The sequence below is a fragment of the Oncorhynchus keta genome, unplaced genomic scaffold, assembly GCF_023373465.1.
Source record: "Oncorhynchus keta strain PuntledgeMale-10-30-2019 unplaced genomic scaffold, Oket_V2 Un_contig_15835_pilon_pilon, whole genome shotgun sequence".
In the NCBI taxonomy this organism is placed as follows: domain Eukaryota; kingdom Metazoa; phylum Chordata; class Actinopteri; order Salmoniformes; family Salmonidae; genus Oncorhynchus; species Oncorhynchus keta.
In genome coordinates this window covers 54-5,000 of record NW_026279546.1, presented here as the reverse complement: position 1 = coordinate 5,000, position 4,947 = coordinate 54, and the positions used below count along the sequence as shown (strand labels likewise).

Here is a 4,947-nt window from a genome sequence, read left to right as displayed (position 1 = left end):
CATCGGCAGAGCCTATAATACACTACTTTAGACCAGGGCCCTATTCCCTATATAGTGCACTACTTTAGACCAGGGCCCTATTCCCTATATAGTGCACTACTTTAGACCAGGGCCCTATTCCCTATATAGTGCACTACTTTAGACCAGGGCCCTATTCCCTATATAGTGCACTACTTTAGACCAGGGCCCTATTCCCTATATAGTACACTACTTTCGACCAGAGCCCTATCCTCTATATAGTACACTACTTTAGACCAGAGCCCTATTCCCTATATAGTACACTACTTTAGACCAGGGCCCTATTCCCTATATAGTGCACTACTTTAGACCAGGGCCCTATTCCCTATATAGTGCACTACTTTAGACCAGGGCCCTATTCCCTATATAGTGCAATTACTTTAGACCAGGGCCCTATTCCCTATATAGTGCACTACTTTAGACCAGGGCCCTATTCCCCTATATAGTGCACTACTTTAGACCAGGGCCCTATCCCTATATAGAACACTACTTTAGACCAGGGCCCTATTCCCTATATAGTGCACTACTTTAGACCAGGGCCCTATTCCCTATATAGTGCACTACTTTAGACCAGGGCCCTATTCCCTATATAGTGCACTACTTTAGACCAGGGCCCTATTCCCTATATAGTGCACTACTTTAGACCAGGGCCCTATTCCCTATATAGTACACTACTTTCGACCAGAGCCCTATCCTCTATATAGTACACTACTTTAGACCAGAGCCCTATTCCCTATATAGTACACTACTTTAGACCAGGGCCCTATTCCCTATATAGTACACTACTTTAGACCAGAGCCCTATTCCCTATATAATACACTACTTTAGACCAGAGCCCTATCCCCTATATAGTACACTACTTTAGACCAGGGCCCTATTCCCTATATAGTACACTACTTTAGACCAGAGCCCTATTCCCTATATAGTACACTACTTTAGACCAGAGCCCTATCCCCTATATAGTACACTACTTTAGACCAGGGCCCTATAGAACCCTATTCCCTATATAGTACACTACTTTAGACCAGAGCCCTATTCCCTATATAGTACACTACTTTAGACCAGAGCCCTATTCCCTATATAGTACACTACTTTAGACCGGAACCCTATTCCCTATATAGTACACTACTTTAGACCAGGGCCCTATTCCCTATATAGTACACTACTTTAGACCAGGGCCCTATTCCCTATATCGTGCACTACTTTAGACCAGAGCCCTATTCCCTATATAGTACACTACTTTAGACCAGAGCCCTATACCCTATATAATACACTACTTTAGACCAGAGCCCTATTCCCTATATAGTACACTACTTTAGACCAGAGTCCTATTCCCTACATAGTGCACTACTTTAGACCAGAGCCCTATAGAACACTATTCCCTATATAGTACACTACTTTAGACCAGAGACCTATTCCCTATATAGTGCACTACTTTAGACCAGAGCCCTATAGAACCCTATTCCCTATATAGTACACTACTTTAGACCAGAGACCTATTCCCTATATAGTGCACTACTTTAGACCAGAGTCCTATTCCCTATATAGTGCACTACTTTAGACCAGGGCCCTATTCCCTATATAGTGCACTACTTTAGACCAGGGCCCTATTCCCTATATAGTGCACTACTTTTAGACCAGGGCCCTATTCCCTATATAGTACACTACTTTCGACCAGAGCCCTATCCTCTATATAGTACACTACTTTAGACCAGAGCCCTATTCCCTATATAGTGCACTACTTTAGACCAGGGCCCTATCCCCTATATAGAACACTACTTTAGACCAGGGCCCTATTCCCTATATAGTGCACTACTTTAGACCAGGGCCCTATTCCCTATATAGTGCACTACTTTAGACCAGGGCCCTATTCCCTATATAGTGCACTACTTTAGACCAGGGCCCTATTCCCTATATAGTGCACTACTTTAGACCAGGCCCTATTCCTATATAGTACACTACTTTCGACCAGAGCCCTATCCTCTATATAGTACACTACTTTAGACCAGAGCCCTATTCCCTATATAGTACACTACTTTAGACCAGGGGCCCTATTCCCTATATAGTACACTACTTTAGACCAGAGCCCTATTCCCTATATAATACACTACTTTTTTAGACCAGAGCCCTATCCCCTATATAGTACACTACTTTGGACCAGGGCCCTATTCCCTATATAGTACACTACTTTAGACCAGAGCCCTATTCCCTATATAATACACTACTTTAGACCAGAGCCCTATAGAACCCTATTCCCTATATAGTACACTACTTTAGACCAGAGCCCTATAGAACACTATTCCCTATATAGTACACTACTTTAGACCAGAGACCTATTCCCTATATAGTGCACTACTTTAGACCAGAGCCCTATAGAACCCTATTCCCTATATAGTACACTACTTTAGACCAGAGACCTATTCCCTATATAGTGCACTACTTTAGACCAGAGTCCTATTCCCTATATAGTGCACTACTTTAGACCAGAGCCCTATTCCCTATATAGTGCACTACTTTAGACCAGAGCCCTATAGAACCCTATTCCCTATATAGTACACTACTTTAGACCAAAGCCCTATTCCCTACATAGTGCACTACTTTAGACCAGAGACCTATTCCCTATATAGTACACTACTTTAGACCAGAGACCTATTCCCTATATAGTACACTACTTTAGACCAGAGACCTATTCCCTATATAATACACTACTTTAGACCAGAGCCCTATAGAACCCTATTCCCTATATAGTACACTACTTTAGACCAGAGACCTATTCCCTATATAGTACACTACTTTAGACCAGAGACCTATTCCCTATATAATACACTACTTTAGACCAGAGCCCTATAGAACCCTATTCCCTATATAGTACACTACTTTAGACCAGAGCCCTATTCCCTATATAGTACACTAATTTAGACCAGAACCCTATTCCCTATATAGTACACTACTTTAGACCAGAGCCCTATTCCCTATATAGTGCACTACTTTAGACCAGAGCCCTATTCCCTATATAGTGCACTACTTTAGACCAGAACCCTATTCCCTATATAGTACACTACTTTAGACCAGAGCCCTATTCCCTATATAGTGCACTACTTTAGACCAGAGCCCTATAGAACCCTATTCCTTATATAGTGCACTACTTTAGACCAGAGCCCTATAGAACCCTATTCCCTATATAGTACACTACTTTAGACCAGAGCCCTATTCCCTATATAGTGCACTACTTTAGACCAGAGCCCTATAGAACCATATTCCCTATATAGTACACTACTTTAGGCCAGAGCCCTATTCCCTATATAGTACTACTTTAGACCAGAGCCCTATCCCCTATATAGTACAATTACTTTAGACCAGGGCCCTATAGAACCCTATTCCCTATATAGTACACTACTTTAGACCAGAGCCCTATTCCCTATATAGTACACTACTTTGACCAGAGCCCTATTCCCTATATAGTACACTACTTTAGACCAGAACCCTATTCCCTATATAGTACACTACTTTAGACCAGGGCCCTATTCCCCTATATAGTGCACTACTTTAGACCAGGGCCCTATTCCCTATATCGTGCACTACTTTAGACCAGAGCCCTATTCCCTATATAGTACACTACTTTAGACCAGAGCCCTATTCCCTATATAATACACTACTTTAGACCAGAGCCCTATTCCCTATATAGTACACTACTTTAGACCAGAGTCCTATTCCCCTACATAGTGCACTACTTTAGACCAGAGCCCTATAGAACACTATTCCCTATATAGTACACTACTTTAGACCAGAGACCTATTCCCTATATAGTGCACTACTTTAGACCAGAGCCCTATAGAACCCTATTCCTATATAGTACACTACTTTAGACCAGAGACCTATTCCCTATATAGTGCACTACTTTAGACCAGAGTCCTATTCCCTATATAGTGCACTACTTTAGACCAGAGCCCTATTCCCTATATAGTGCACTACTTTAGACCAGAGCCCTATAGAACCCTATTCCCTATATAGTACACTACTTTAGACCAAAGCCCTATTCCCTACATAGTGCACTACTTTAGACCAGAGACCTATTCCCTATATAGTACACTACTTTAGACCAGAGACCTATTCCCTATATAGTACACTACTTTAGACCAGAGACCTATTCCCTATATAATACACTACTTTAGACCAGAGCCCTATAGAACCCTATTCCCTATATAGTACACTACTTTAGACCAGAGACCTATTCCTATATAGTACACTACTTTAGACCAGAGACCTATTCCCTATATAATACACTACTTTAGACCAGAGCCCTATAGAACCCTATTCCCTATATAGTACACTACTTTAGACCAGAGCCCTATTCCCTATATAGTACACTAATTTAGACCAGAACCCTATTCCCTATATAGTACACTACTTTAGACCAGAGCCCTATTCCCTATATAGTGCACTACTTTAGACCAGAGCCCTATTCCCTATAGTGCACTACTTTAGACCAGAACCCTATTCCCTATATAGTACACTACTTTAGACCAGAGCCCTATTCCCTATATAGTGCACTACTTTAGACCAGAGCCCTATAGAACCCTATTCCCTATATAGTGCACTACTTTAGACCAGAGCCCTATAGAACCCTATTCCCTATATAGTACACTACTTTAGACCAGAGCCCTATTCCCTATATAGTGCACTACTTTAGACCAGAGCCCTATAGAACCATATTCCCTATATAGTACACTACTTTAGGCCAGAGCCCTATTCCCTATATAGTGCACTACTTTAGACCAGAGCCCTATAGAACCCTATTCCCTATATAGTGCACTACTTTAGACCAGAGCCCTATAGAACCGTATTCCCTATATAGTACACTACTTTAGACCAGAGCCCTATTCCCTATATAGTGCACTACTTTAGACCAGAGCCCTATAGAACCCTATT

General features: G+C 41.7%; 1 long non-coding RNA gene across 1 annotated transcript; it reads right to left on the bottom strand.

Annotated features, from left to right (window-relative positions):
- Window positions 1–2,271: 2,271 nt before the first annotated feature.
- On the bottom strand, window positions 2,272–4,022 carry LOC127919123 (uncharacterized). The gene is made up of 3 exons (XR_008101993.1): window positions 3,894–4,022; window positions 2,436–2,556; window positions 2,272–2,314 (listed from the first exon to the last, which is right to left on the bottom strand). It is a non-coding gene; the product is annotated as an uncharacterized LOC127919123 (long non-coding RNA).
- Window positions 4,023–4,947: the final 925 nt, after the last annotated feature.